Genomic DNA, 15,850 nt, shown 5'->3' with positions numbered 1-15,850 from the left:
ACATATGGAAGGACTGCATCCCATTACATACTTCAGCCCTAACAGTAATTCTGTCTGGAGACAACTGAGCACAGCAAGAAAGAAAATAAATAAAATAAAATAAATGAGGGCTGTGAAAAGCAGCTCCAGATCTATTTAACAGGTTGCTAACTAGGCTGAGCATCCGCAGACATAGGAGGTACCAACTGTAAGTCAGAGGAGGGATGAGTCACAGTCTACCACAAATCCATTTATTTTAGTTTCAATTCACGTAAGTTACTTCTTCACTTGAGTCCACGGAAGAAAGGCATTATTTCTGCTCTCCACTTTGCATGGGATTCTATTCAATGGCAAATTTCCCCTTTCCTCTGTCCCTTCTACATGACCTTCACGCAGAAAGTCATTTTAAAGACAGCTGAGGTTTGTAAGAACTGCACTTTCCTACCCTGAAAAAGAGATGCAACTCTCCAAAGCCAGGCTCTACAAGAGCTTTCCATTTCCAAAAGAGTTCTGCAGAGTCAATGAAAGTCATTTCACAGACACCACAGGACCCATCAGCTTCAGTGGTTCAGAGTCGCAGAACTATTGCAGCTATTAGAAGTCACACATAATCCCAGATTTCTCTAAAAATAAAAGGCCCTTTAAATTCATTGAGAAAATCCAGTGATTCAAGCTAAACACAGCCTTACATAACTTGCTAGGTCACGATGCAGGTGATTGTAAGAATCTGTATGCAAGCTATTTGCCTAGAAATTAACCTACCGCCTCAGAATATGTTGCTTAATTTGTAAAGAGTGATTACTTACGGCACCTGCTGCCAGCCTCACAGGATTTGATACGCCAGCTTCTCCCGAATTGATGTAAAGTCTTCTAAAATTATTTACAGAAGTAATTAAGGAAAGAGCTATTAAAAAAAAAGACTGCTAAATGTGTAACATAACAATCAGCTTGGTTATCAGATGCAATTGAAACTTCAATTTCCAAAGCAAATAGCATGAGTCAAGGCAGTCTGAGCAGAAAGTCCTCAGCCAGGCACAAAAGAAAACACACTGCCCAGGGTACAGGTTCCAGATCACATTTGTGCACAGAGCATTTGCATGTCTATGGACACAGCCAGCCAAAAACTGGTCTGCTAGTTGTAAAGCCTGTTTCCCTGTAGGCTTTAAACCCAAAGCTGAATCCACTGCAGCCATGCCATGCACATTCAGTGCTTCTCAGTGACTGACTGTGATGTCAGTGGGCAAATGGGGAGGAAAAGAAGAGATGGACTCGACAGTATGGTGAAGCTGTACCTCAAGCAATGCCTCAGGTTGCACCAGTGGAGGATTATATTGGATATTACAAAACATTTCTTCTCTGAAAGAGCAGTAATACATTGGCATAGGTGGCCAATGGAGGAAGTGGAAACTGTACCTGGAGCTGTTTAAGAACCACAGAGAGGTGGCACTGAGGGATGTGGTCAGTGGACATGGTGGGATGGGTTGGAGTTGGACTTGGGGATCTTAGTGGTCTTCTTTCACCTTAATGATGCTATGATTATTGAAGAACAGGTTCAGTTCTCAGGGCCTCCTCCTGAAATGTTTCCTGAAAGAAACTACATGCAAGACTCTCCTGCTTCAGCAAAGTTTTGGCTATTTTGACAAACCCAATTTCAAGCAAGAGGGTTTTTTTAGGTGTAAGGTGCTTCCTAATGATTCAACTCCATCAATGGTGGAAATTACACCATTCCCATTCTACCTGCTCATCAAAAAATATTAACTATCCAATCAACAAAGCCTGGTGAGGACTCAACCTACATGCACACAGGCCTTGAGAAGGGTGCTTAAGTGGTTTCACCAGGCAGTGAGAATTGTTACATTATTTGTAATTCCTGAATGTCGTTTTATCCCGTTGGATAAACAAGAGCATTTCAGTAATCGTACTTGAGGTGTTGGATGTTTCTTTCCAGAGCTCAGAAGAGTTGAGAGAATTAAACACAGAGTCCCCTTTGCTGAACAGACTCAAACTGGGTGCCCAGAAGTTGGAAGCAGCTCAAATCTGACGGTTATTTCTGTTTATAATCAAGACAGAAGTTATTCATAAAATTCAACTAGGAGCTTCAAACCTCCTCCATGCATTCAGAAGGACTTTTTTAAGCAGCCTAGAAAACATCTAACAGCCTCTGCCTGCTTCCTTCCCTGACCTGTGTATATCCAGCTATAAAAGCGATACAAAAAAGCTTTGCCTCTTAGGAAGTGGAACAAAGAACATAACATTCCTGTCTGACTGCAACAAAAACAGTTTGAACAAGATTTCTAAAGGTCGCAGTCATTGCAGACTCCCAGAACTGGAGGCATCCAGTTGCAATTCAAGCTTCACAGCTCATCTCTTTCAAACCCAAAAGCTTGGCTAAGTTTGTAAGTCTTCTGGGGACGCTAAGCAGAGACCAGAGTGCCTCAGCTCCAGACACCGGCTGTTTCCAAAGCCAAAGAAAACAAAGCACAAACTTGAAGTACTGAGGATTAGGGGATCTGTGCAGGCAAAATCCCACTTCGCCCATCATTTTCAGTTACGCAGCTGTCCAGAAAGCATCACACTTTGTGTTATTTCTCAGGATGTTCCTATTTCTTTGCTTATGGCTTTTGTATATGAGCATCTTTTGACTTGTGCAGCTTTCACAAAGAACTGACTGTTTGCTGCACAATGAATTCACTGACATCTGAAATAAAGAAATACCCTGATCTAGCTGTGGAAGACAAAACGAATAAGGGGTTCTGCAGAAATTGATGATGTTTCTTTCTTGGGTTTTATTTTGGCCATTTCTTGCCACCTAAAAGAAGAGACCAGTAAAACTTCAGGATCCTTTTCCACACTGTTGAGCAACGCACAGGAAATCATTGCCCCATAAAGCACTACTTGGTGACAAAATGTTACTCACATGGGTGATGGAACAGCTGCTGTGTTCCTCCAAGGCTAAAATACCTGCATCTGAAAGCTGCAGTTGCTCTGCTACCCATACACAAACTGGGGACACCGATTAAGTGAACAAATGGCATGAAGCAGATCTTTGGACTTGACTCCACACTGCACCTCTGTCGCCTTCCACTTGAAGCACATATTCAAGCTTAGCAACTCCCCAGCACAGCAAAATAAATCCAAGCTGTGACATGACCATGACATTCCTTTCTGTCTGCTCATTCAACACTGCTTTGCTCTGCTGAGCAGCTGAAGAACATCTATTCCAGCTGGTTTGCCTTTGCCTCACCTGCATGCTGTTCGCAGCAAAAAGGAAAGGTATCTGCCCTATATACCACTGGGTGCAATAAGCACACACTGCAAACCTTCCAAGGGTGTTTGCTTCCAGCAAGATGATTGCCAGCCACCAGCAGGTGAAAACAAGGTCACAACTGTGCTGTCAACTGCGCAACTTCTCCAACATCACATTGAAACTGTGATAGCGAGATAGTAAAACTACCTCCAGCTTACCTTACCAGAAGACACGCTTGCTTCCACCTGAGAAACAAACAGCGTATACCAATGACATGCCAAGTTTGACTCGTAAGATTCATTAGCATCTTTCCAGAGCTTGTTGTTTGCTTTTCCATATTTCCCTTTGTGCACAGTGAAAGAGATCCTCTAATTTACATGACCCGCTTCCAGTCGTGCAGCAATTGAGTTTTAACATGCATCACTTGTTTCTTTTCTCTCTTAAGAAAAAAAGAAGAAAAACCACACACAAACACCCTGGATTTTCCCTCCTTACTGTAGACACATTTTACTCTTGTGCTCCCTGTCCTTAGGGAGAACTTAAGTTTTAGTTGAAGTGTGAATAACCAGTTCCTGGAGGTGTTCAAGGCCAAGTTGGATGTGGTGCTTGGGCAGCTTTATCTGGTACCTGAATTAGTGACTGGCGGGTTGGAACCAGATGATCTGTGAGGTTCCCTCCAACCCAAACCACTCTGTGATTCTTTGACTCATTTTGTAAGAGGTAAGAAATACATAATCACTTCTAAAGGGTTCATTGGTGACTTCCAGTACTATTTGTTTCACATTTTCAAAGATTCATGGAAGCACCTTGACCCAATCCCACTAACATGGACAGGTGGGTTCATATCCCATTCCCACTATGGGGACAAACACCTCGGTGCTCCCCACAACTGAATCTACCCAGAACCCCAAATAAGTGCCTCAAGAAAATCAAGGCAGCCCCTTTGCCTCAGCTCAACCTCACTGGCTGTCAGCCAGCCCAGGGCCAGTCACACAGATCAAGAGGACCTCAGGCAGATGAGAATCAGGTCTCCCATCTGTGAGGCAACCGACTTTGCTGGCCTCTTCATCAGTCCCTCCGGGCTGTTTTCACTCTCTCATGAGAAATCTGGGATAGAGTTATGCAAAACAGATTCCTCGCCCTTAATTAAAATAGAGTTCACATGCACAACCTGCTGAAGGCAGCATTTAAAAAAAAAAAAAAAATCAAAAATAAATCCCTTCTGAGGAATAAGTTGCTTATAATTAAAAATATTCTTCATGTGTACTCAAAGGAGTGTCGAACGCTTGCCAGGCACCTGGACGATCACTTCCCTTTAAAAGCTATGGAAGAGAGCTCTGGGGAATGGAAAAGTCACATAGGCTCTTGCAGAGGCAATGGAGGTGGGATTTGCCCTGCATGGGGTAAGAGTTGCAACATGAGGCCATTATCTCTCGCCCTATCCTTGCTACCTGGGAGAAGAGACCGACCCCCACCTCATCACAACCTCTTTTCAGGGAGTTAGAGCGATGAGGTCTCCCCTGAGCTTCCTCTTCTCCAGACTGAACAATCATAGAATCAGAGAATTACCCAGGTTGGAAAAGACCTTGAAGATCATCAAGTCCAACTGCACCCTAACCATAGTACCCTAACTCTAACAACCCTCTGCTAAATCATATCCCTGAGCACCATATCCAAACGACTCTTAAACACATCCAGGGATGGCAATTCAACCACCTCCCTGGGGGGCCTATTCCAGTATTTGACTACCCTTTCTGTAAAGAAGTGTTTCCTAACATCCAACATTTCAAACTATAAAACCACCTCTGCTCCAAGGTTGGAAGAGTTTCACACCTTGACAAAAGTCTTCACAGACCAAAATATTCCTTCTTCCACACCCTCCATTCCATGCCATTTAGACTCTGCAGAAGCCCATAAACACTCCTGGCCTATTCATTTTATAAGACTACCCACATACATAGGCTTGACTTCCTCTTGAGTCAGCCTTGCTTGCCCCACAGCCACCCTTGCTGCTTCTCCTCAGTTTCCCCCTGTTTATCAGCTAGAAAATAATAGTAATCAAAGGCAGCAGTTACTTAAGGGAAAAAAATAATCTCACCTCTCAGGCTGACTGGTAACATCAGACCCAATTTCCAGAAAGATATTTAAGAGTTTATAAAAATACTTTACTAGCTTAGGTGCCAAATCCCAACAGCTTCCAAGGGAATCAAGCGCCCACCAGCTTTCTGGGTTCCCACTAGATGCCTACCCACAGCTTTTAAAATGTAACCACAAGAAATGCTCTACTTTTGCTCTCAAGGTTAGAAATACTGCTAAGATAATCCCTGAATGTCCCCATGACACCCATAGGCTACTGCCAGAGTTATGTCCCCAGGTTATCAAGAACACTTTCTTTTTTTGCTTTTGCTCCTTCATGTAGAGATCTTACTGAATACCTCCTGCACAGTTCTTGACAATGTGAAAAATACCCATCTTGTTTTCATCCTGGCCATGGACTCTGAGGCACAGATACTGCCAGCCTCTCCACCCATATTTCAGGCTATTCAGATATCTGTTCTCCTTTGTGCCTGCTGCTTCTGCGTTGCCCTTTTCACCTGCACAACAGAAGAAAGAACACTACCTCTTCAGAATGCTTGTTTCATTCTCCCTGTGAGCCTTTATAAGCAGTGCTAAGGTGGAAGGCGACAGAGAAGGTCAGCACCTCAATGAGGAAGCCAGGATGTACAAGAGATGACTCCTGCACTACACCATTTTAATTACAAACTGGAGGACTGCAAGGAAGGAACACTGGAAAACAACAGGATTATTTAACATTACGGGTTAGTGTGAGTGGCAGCAGCATCAGCAACTTAATTCTGTTTTGGATTAAAACTTGTTTCAGCCAGACACCAAGAAGTTTGGTCCCAGCTGAATGCCTATAACCTGTTATGGAAAGCATCCTTTCAATTCTGAGCCATCATTTCATGATTATTGGAAGCCATGTAATGCCCACAAGGTATTATGCAGGCAAGAGACAAGAAAAAAAACAAAATGCTCTCATACATTACAAAATGGATTTTGAAAGCATCCTCCGGTCCAAGTCCCTAGAGCATGGCAAGGACTGCAAGTATTGTGCTTCCATGCTGTATCACAGAGCCCAGGCTGATACAAGGCAGATACAAGCCTTGATACAAGGCAGGATGCCATCAGCCTTCTTGGCCACCTGGGCACATTGCTGGCTCATGTTCAGCTGAGCATCAACCAACAACCTCAGACCCTCTTTTCTCCATGCAGCTTTCAGCCACTCTGCCCCAAGCCCATAGTGCTGCATGGGGTTGTTGCAACAAAGTGCAGGACCCAGGACTTGTCCTTATTCAGTTTCATCCCATTGGCCTCAGCCCAGCAGTGCAGACTGACCAGGAAAGAGCCTTCCTACCCTCAGGCAGATCTACGCTTCTTCCTAGATGGGTGTCATCTGCAGACTTACTGAGCATCCACTCAATCCCCTCATCAATAAAGTTACTAAACAGGGTCAGCCCCAACCAGGTTCCAAAGCCACAGAAACTCTAGGACCTTTAATACTACACTACATGTCGCTCTGTTAAATATTCTGCCAGCTCAGCTCACAGCCAAGAGCCAAAAAGGAAAAGCAACCTTGCCTTTGGATGGCAGCATGCCCTGATGAGCTCAGCTCTGTCAAGCTTTGCCCTGTATTATCACTTCCTAAGGAAACTCAAGCACACTCCCAGCAGGTGGAGAGGGAGACATTTCATCTTTTCACCACGTAGTCTGTCTCTCCAAGAAAATGCAAGTTCGGAGTTATACTTTTAATGTGGTCAACTAAAAATGAATATTAAAAGGAGAACAGCTGCCAGCAGCTACATCTTCTCTCTATAGTTTTGTAATGAGATGGGGTGGGGGTGGCCAGTTTCTGGAAGAAAGCAAATACAAGCGTCTAAATCTGTTAATCAAGAACAATGAAATACCAACCACAAGCTCTCTCCTTCTGAATTTATAGGGTTAGTTCATAAGGAATTTCAGATTGCAGCTCTCACAGAGAAGCCAAACAAAAACTAATGTAAGTTATGCTATAGAAGCCTGTCGCTGCTCACCCAGTGGAAAGAAATTCCCCACCAGAGAAATGTGTTAAATTATAGAATCATTGAGGTTGGAAAAGACCACTAAGATCATGTAATCCAACCATCGACCCATCACCACAATGGAGGATGACAGAACAGAGATCACACGTGCTCACCCTACTGGATTTCAGGGGATTTACCTTTGCCTACAGAAGGTGCAGATGGAACAGATTTTAGGATCCCAACTCTTCAAAGACAAACACAACTACACCGCAAGTAGGATGAGATCACCTTGATGAAGTCACTGCTCCTGGATACTGAGCCAAAATAACAGGGTGGGATTGTGAGAGCAACCAAACATCAGCAGATATGCAAGATCTGCGCTACAATACTAAGCACGAAGCTGATGACAGAAATAAGTATGATGTTTAAAGGCATAAAGCCACTCGGATGAGATTATTTTAATCTCTGTGACCATTATCTCCTGAACTGATGCATTTATGCTGCTTGAAAGCATATGAACAAATTTTTCTCTAACTGTGGGAAGAGAAAAAGCCTCATATGAACACTGGTGGTGGCATTTGGCCTTGGTCCGAGGATGAATAAGTATTGGACCAGAAGGCAGGAAGGGCTTTCTTGCAGGATGTACCTATATGTTACAAAGGATTGGTTCCTATAATAAGCAAAAGGGCATCTAAAATAAAACTGACAATGTGAATTAAGCAAAATAAATACATAATAATGACCCTGACAATTCCCAAATCAACTGCAGGAGATGAAGAAAACTCAAGCTGAGATCATTCAGACATTATCATTATTTTAAGTAGCCTATAACTTTAAATGAAGTCATAGCAGACAAGAAAAGGCATTTTTGGTTGGACCAAGTCAATGACTAAATTCTTACAGATATGGTCATCACTTCTGAATGTTTTTCTTTTGCAAGTCCTGGACACAATTCAGAGACACAAACACAGAACAAATGAAAAAGCTGGCACTTGGAAATCATCAACAACAGGATGAAAAAGGTAATGGGATTTCTGACCTTTAAACTTCCCCTTACCTTCTGCTCCTGCCCCTCTATCCAAAAACCCTCGTCACCGTGATTAAATCAGAAACAAGTTTTGGGAGAGAGGGCTGTTAATACGAGCTGGCAGGATGCTGTTTCAGCAAGAATAACTTTCATGCAAGCCAGAAGTCGCAGTATGACAGCGCAGTGAGTCACCTGATGACAAGTTATTGAAGCATTTAGGCACTGTTTTGAATTCTAAAAATTGACACTGCTTTGCTGTGTCTAACTGGAGGATGTGCCTTTATTGAACCTAGAATTCAAACACTGCCTCTGGCCGTCTGCCTCCGTTTAAAGACAGCCTACACAGAAGAATATACTGTTTGTGTTCTGCTTTCATAGAATCATACAAGTCTTCCGGCTTCCAGAACCCTGGAGGAATCCAAGCTTTTCTGCTTTTTATTCTAGAAGGAAAAGCCATTCCCAGCCCTACCCTCACCTCTTCAGCCTTTCTGAATGACATCAGCACATCCAAACATTTCCATATCCTATCACTGCCTTCTCCATAGAGGCAGGCCACGAGTTGAGGATTTCTTCCCCTTATCCAACCTCTGTCCCCCTGCCAACCCCCGAAACAGCTGCTTCTTAGTGTGGTGGAATACAAAGCACACTACCTCCCTACTGCTCATCTTCAGGATCACAGATGGTTTTGGACTCCACTTCTCATCAGCCTTGGGGATGTCCAGGGAAAGTAGAGCTGGACAGGAGATGAACAGTGTTACTGTAGAAAGGGAGAAGGAAAAAAAAAGAAAAAGAAAAAGGCTTTAAGAGATATAGTTAAGGAATGAAGATAGAGGGTGGGAGAAAAAAAAACAAATCAGAAGCATACAGAAGGAATCATGGATATAACCTGAATTGGAAGGGTCCAAAAGGATCATCGAGTCCAATACCAGCAGAAGTCAGTTCCCACATACACGCCGAATTACCTTTAATATGATTGTCAGTGCTCCCAGATATGAAAGGAGAGACAGCAGTTTGACATTGCCAGGCTGCAGCTTCATCAAGATGAAATGTCAGCTTAATTTTGCTCATAAAATGTCTTCAAAGTCTTATTTAGGAACATGAGATAGGGATTGAAGGCAGCCTGGAAAAATAATACTATTCCCACACTCTCAGATTCTTTTGGCATTGGTTTCATGGTGGAGGAGACTTCTGCTGCTTTGTAGGAGTTTAATACGGACTTTTTAATCATCATCCCTGCTATCAAGGGATTCAAAGTGGCATAGGAGAATTTGTAAGATACAGAAAAGTAAGAGATTGCAGTTTTTCACCTGTCATCTTATTACCAAGATAAATAGGCTGATGCAACAATGAGAAATTTGATGAGTCAGAAACTAGAAGAGATTTCTTTATTAGATCTGTTTAAGTGCAATATAGTGCTGCAGTTCCTCCTCCTCCCTCCCTTCACAACTTCTCTGGCTTTTGTAAGGCTGAAGATTTTGGAGTCTGAGAAGAACTAAGTTCACAGTATCACAAAATGAAGCCCGTTCCAAACCAAGCCAAAGATCACATAGTTCCAGCCCCCCTGCTGCCAATCACTACATCAGGTACCAGCTCAGGCTGCCGAGAGCCCCATCTATCCCAGCCTTGAACACCTCCAGGGATGGAGCATCCACAACTTCTGCTGTTAATAAGCTCATGTTAAGATGCCATAGAATCATTCACTTTCCCCACACTTAAACCTCATTATTTAAGTCTTCAAGGCACATTTGAATCAAATTCTGTCACTTGTGCTGCAGACAGGAGTGGGAGAAATCTCCCTTGCGTGACACAGATTTTTTACATAGCTCTCACATCTCCAAAGTCTTGGAGCTTAACAGAAAGACCAAACACCTTAAGACACCCACCCACAGAATGAATTAAGGTTTGCCAAATAACTTCAGCAATTACTTTATCAGAAATGGGATGGTTTAAATGAAGGGCTCTGCAGCACGACCACCATCCATACCTACTACCCCTTTTAGTTCAGCTCTCAATGCTTTCCCATTATCATCACTGATGTGCTGACAGTTGGACTCGATCATCTTAAAGGACTTTTCCAACCTTACTGATTCTAGGATCTGCTGCTGTGGTTGCAAGGCCTCAGAAGCAACACTGAGACTGAACTCACATCTCGTTACCAAGTGGGACCGAAGACAAGCACAATAGCAGGGCAAGACAGGGCTGTGAACTCTAAGTTTGTGGTTAACATTTTGTGGTTTAAACAGGAAAGTTCGTTTTCCTGGGCAGTCTGGCAATAAAATTCAATCAAACAGTTGCGGAACAAAAAAAAAAGAGTTAGCAGTGACCACAGCCATGAAAATGCCATTCATTACAGCCCTCAGAGAATCCATAGTAAACAATCACTCCAGGACCTCTGTTTGAGGTCTTTATCTTCTTGCAGCCCCACACTTGCATGGAAACCAAATATTCCTACAGCAATTCTTGATTCCAGCAAGAAGTGCCAAGAGTGGAGTGCCTCGAACCATCTCCAGGAAATCCTTTATTACAGATATTAGTTAAACACAGTCAGAGATCCGCATTGGAAACAAGCCTGAAGTCATCAGACCTGTAGACTGAAAACTACATTTCTGTATTATAAAGGCCATATAATGTATTTCCAAACATATTGAAAAATGTGATGCTCTTCGTGAGCCAACACTCCTACTCACACTTGTTTCCTGAGCTTAAATAAAGATTTATTTTTATGCGCTGCATTTTAAATGGATCTGCCTGATTTTCTAACAATTAGTATGTAAATATCTGCCTTTTGACTTTAATTACAGTGTCATTATTACAGCCATGCACTGATTTGGATCACTCTCAATTAAGGGACCTTACAGTTAGTACAAGCTAAGTATAACTAAGTCTTGCAGTTTACTGAAAACACTGGCCTACTGAAAACAATGCTTTGCTGAATAACATAGACAAACTTGGGCCACAGTAAGACTTAACACATTCTGTGGTTAGCAAAGGAAGTGATGCTAAAATCCAGCTTGAGCGAGGTGTTCCTGAAAGAATAATAAGAATAGAACATATAACTTGTTCTATTTCCAGAAGAAACTGCTAAATGTAATGGGTGTTTTATAATTGAGAGTCTTATTAAAATTAATGAACTAATCAATATTGCATTTCAAATTCTGACATGCCCATTTGCTGCTAATTCTTTTTTTTTTTTCCTATGCACTCCCTGGTCTTTGCAGCTGCTACCTAACTGTTAAATTTACCTTTTATTATGAAGGAACACCAGAGTTCAGACTCAGGTGAGCAGCTCGATGAAGTAGAAAAAGCAAAAGGTAAATTATAAGTCTGGTCTATCGCATTTTTTCCCCTTCTATGACAACACAGAGGGTTACAGTGCTCGGTAATGGCGTCAAGCACATGCTGCACCTTACAAAGGATCACTGCCACAAGCTGAAACAAACCCAACAGCCTCAGTAGCAGTGACTGGATTTATTGGTTCAGAAAGATCTACTCCTCCCCGCTGATGATGGAGGAAACCAGTTTATCCATCATTCCAAACAAGACTGAATTATGGATGCACATGAATTCTACATTCAGCTCTGACTTACAGCCCCTCCAAAGCAAGACTGAAATAAGACATTCTTGAAATACCTACTAAAGGCAAAGGATAGATTCATTCTGGCACAGAGCCTTTGAATTGAGCTTGCTGGTGAAACTGCATAATATTCATTTCAAGATAGCTGGGAAAAATAAACTCAAGTTTTATAAAAGGAATTACTTCTCTGTCTACAGAGGAGTTTGGGCTAGAAGTCCAAGGATCTCATATTTTAAGAACATGCATTTGGTAATCTGCAAGAATAGAAAATAATTTATATTGGAAATCCTTTATGCTAAAGAACCGACGAGGTATTTCACACTGTACAAAGCACTCTGTATGCAAACGAGGAGAAAAACCATGTGCAGTAAGACACCAGATCCAATGAAATATGCTTCTCACTCCAGCTCCTGGTTCGTGAATAGAATCCAAGCCCTGAGAAACAGGCTCCACCTTGTAAGAGAGCCATCATACAAAATACCTGTGTGCCACTTATAGACTTAAGACAACCAACAGTTCAAACCCTAATCACACTTACAGAAAGTAACTCCAAGTCCCAAAGTGGTGCTGTTACAACTCTGGAAACAAAACTGTGTCCTAAACTTCTCCATCCAGCAGTAGGACCTGATGATCTTTATGGGTCCCTTCCAACTCAGGACTGCCTGTGACTATGATTCTATTTGATTTTATTTCTCTCTGCTGCCATTTGTAAAGTCAACAAGAGCCATGATTCTACCTCACCCGTAAACTGTGCAAAGGCACTACATACATTAGGCAGGAGACAATGCTTTAGGTAAACCTGGATGACACTCCCTGCCCTAAAAACACAAAAATTATGAGTAGTTTTTATTTTTATCCTCCATTTTCCATTTCGATTACATGTATGGATTAACGTTATAGAAAAAGAAGAGAACAGAGGATGAAACAAGGTTTTATGCCTCACACAATGCAGACCTGCCACTTGATTTCTGTTAGCCCCATAGCTGAAGGCCAAGATCAAGATCTTAATAGCTACACATCAGATGTGTATATATATGTGTGTGTGTGTGTGTGTGTGTGTGTATCATATATATATATATATATCAGTATATCATATGCCATGGTTCTTATACCTTAACTGGGATCACAAAGTGTTATTGTGGGAGAAATTCTTTCCTTTCTGAAAGAACACTTGATTACTGCTTCTGCAATCTTCTGATTTGGTCTGTTTTACCCAAAATAGGACCTTTCTTTTATCCCATCAGCATATTCTCCTCCTTGACAACAGGATGCCTCACTTACCACCACCTGACTTAAGTAATTCTAGAAGAGAGGTAGGAAAAAAACAGTGATTTTTAAGGGAGTTATATCAGCCAGCTTATTTCGCCCTTACGCTATGCAGCAGGTCCAAAGAGCACAGATTACAAGAAGGAAGGAAACCATGGAAGGACAGTTACTGTTTAACCTGTGTCTCAGACAAGATGTAAGAGATACAGAGAGGCCGCCGTTTGCTATATGATGGGAAGAAAGGACATGTGGATTGCCAGCTTAAACAGCTACTCCAGAGCCTTGATAATTTACCAGAAGTACATTGGTACATAAACGAGACCTGAATACTTCCACTGTTTCTTCAAATTCACCTGGAAATGCACTTCATCAGATAGCTGTTTTTGTTTCCTTTTGCATCACCCTGCAAACAATTGCTAAAATGAAGGGAGCTAGAGAAAGCTATACAAGAATACCAGTGCATTTGTTAACACTGCTGCTTGGATCCTCAAATCAAGATGAGGAAGCAGAACTCCTCTCAGCTACCTGCTCCACATACAACACAATAACAGTGAGATCCAGGGGACCAGCCTGAGCACAAAGAGCAGTCAGCGTTTTTATAGTGCAACTCACTGACCTATTTTAAAGCACCTACTGGGGAATCACAAAATCATTATGGTTGGAAAAGATCACTAAGATCACCAAGTCCAACCACCAACCCATCACCACCACCCACTAAACCACGTCCCTCAGTACAACATCTACACGTTTCTTGAACACCTTCAGGGACGGTGACTCCACTACCTCCCAAATGATGATAAATTATATGTCCTGTAAGAGCCTTTTCAATTCTAATGAATAAAAGTCTGGTTAGCATAAATAGTGCTGGGCTGTTTCAAGCTACCTATTCCTAAAGAGCATCACATGCCTTTTGCTCAGGAGGGAAGAATTGATCTCTGTGCCTTACGTGCTGCATCACTGAGCATCTGCTGCCAGCCCCAGCCCTGCTCCCACTGGGAATGGGGCTTCAAAGCACCTCCCCCCAGGTGAGAGATGCGCAAGTCCATATTGCCATCAAGCCCCTTGCCATCAAGCAAAACACATTTACATTCTTCCCAGTTCCTTACAGAGGTTGAAAGCACAAGCACAGCTCTTGGGCAAGCACAGAAAAAGGCACAATACATTTCTGACACATAGTATTTCCCCTTCCCAAAGAGGTAAAAAGCCAACAAGAGAGATTTTTGTATGCATCAAAGGGAAAACAATCGGCCAAGACTTAAAGACAGACGGCTGATGTTTACAGATGCTTGGTCTCAGTTTGTTTTCCTATACTTCCTCATAAAGCATGGTTGTTTCTCAGACCCTTTACGAAGTCTATTTACTTCTGTTATCATGAGCTGTTGACAGGATGGACTGTAAACCCAGATCACTCGAAGGGTGGAGCTCAGCATCGTTTCTGTTTTGCTAACCAGAAAAGTCTATTTTTATAGGTGTTTCAATACACCCAGAAGAATGTAATGGAACTGGGCCATCACAGCTATGGTTACAAAATAATGAAACTATCCACACCTATGAAGTGAGACAGGTACAGAACAGACTGAAGCCACACTGAAGCTCACTGGTGTCTTAAGTTAAACAAAACCACTTAAGAAACCAGGTGAAATTCATGCACTTGCAGTCAAAGTTCTGCACACAACTGGGAAAGGATCCACAAAAATCAGCAGATCTCTGGGGCAAAAGAATAAGTTTGCATTTCCAGTGCAAGCAAACCAGCCAGAAAAGCAATAGGCAAGCAATATATTTTATCACAAAACCATAGGATCATTTGAGTTGGAAGGGCTCTCTAAGGGCCATCTGATCCAACTCCCCTGCAATGCATGGGGGCACCCACAGCTCCACCAGGTGCTCAGAGCCCATCCAGCCTGACCATGACTGCCTGCAGGGATGGGGCACCGCCACCTCTCTGGGCAACCTTATATCCAATCTAAATCTCCCCTCTTTTAGTTTGGAACCATTTCCCCTTGAGAGATCACAACACAGACTGTTAAAGAGTCTCTCCCCTTCTTTCTTATAGCCCTTTTTCTGCCTAATCCACAGAAAACACAGAGGGAAAAGTAATGTCTAACCACCCAGTGGACACACACCATGAGCTGTTCCACACGGAGGAGTTCTTCAAGCCTTATACATGAGCAAGACGAAAGCACCCACACAACAGGAAGGCTCTTAGAGCAGCAGATATGATGATGTTCCCTGATGCACCAGGCAACACCAGGAAAACTCCAGGTAAGGAGAATGGGGAGGTGGTTCAGTGAAAGGTACCGGTGAGTCACTGTACAAAGAGTAACTGCAAGCAAGGAGAACAAACACTCTCCCTCCCGTGCCCAGCACAGCCATTTCACCAGCTACAATGTCTGCTTTCACTTTAAAAAGCTTGGCTAGAACTAAACAGCTTCTACAGTTGTTCTTACATACGCACACAGTGTACTTAATCACCACCTAAAGTACATGCTTTACAGCTGGTAACAAGCAAAGAGCCAGGTCTTGACATCTATTTATTTATAAATCTTGCTGCTGGAGGTAATGTCTGAGTTAAGAACCAAGCAATGCCCAGCAGGAGCAGATGCACCGTGACACACACGCGGATGGAGCCAGCTCTTCCCACTAATCGTGGATTTTAAACCCTCTGGATAACAAAAGCAGCAAGAGAGCATGGATTG

The 15,850-nt window shown here is 42.6% G+C and overlaps 1 protein-coding gene across 1 annotated transcript in view; it reads right to left on the bottom strand.

Moving 5' to 3' along the window:
• PAK1 (p21 (RAC1) activated kinase 1) overlaps window positions 1-15,850 on the bottom strand; it is a 59,206-nt gene that overhangs the window by 42,540 nt on the left and 816 nt on the right. The window contains exon 2 of the mRNA XM_015852504.2: window positions 8,965-9,071. The gene's annotated coding sequence lies outside the window, so the exon portion shown is untranslated. The remainder of the gene's footprint in view (window positions 1-8,964; window positions 9,072-15,850) is intronic.

Source organism: Coturnix japonica, chromosome 1 (genome assembly GCF_001577835.2).
Source record: "Coturnix japonica isolate 7356 chromosome 1, Coturnix japonica 2.1, whole genome shotgun sequence".
In the NCBI taxonomy this organism is placed as follows: domain Eukaryota; kingdom Metazoa; phylum Chordata; class Aves; order Galliformes; family Phasianidae; genus Coturnix; species Coturnix japonica.
Note: the sequence above shows the minus strand (reverse complement) of the source record. Positions and strands in the feature narration are given on the sequence as shown.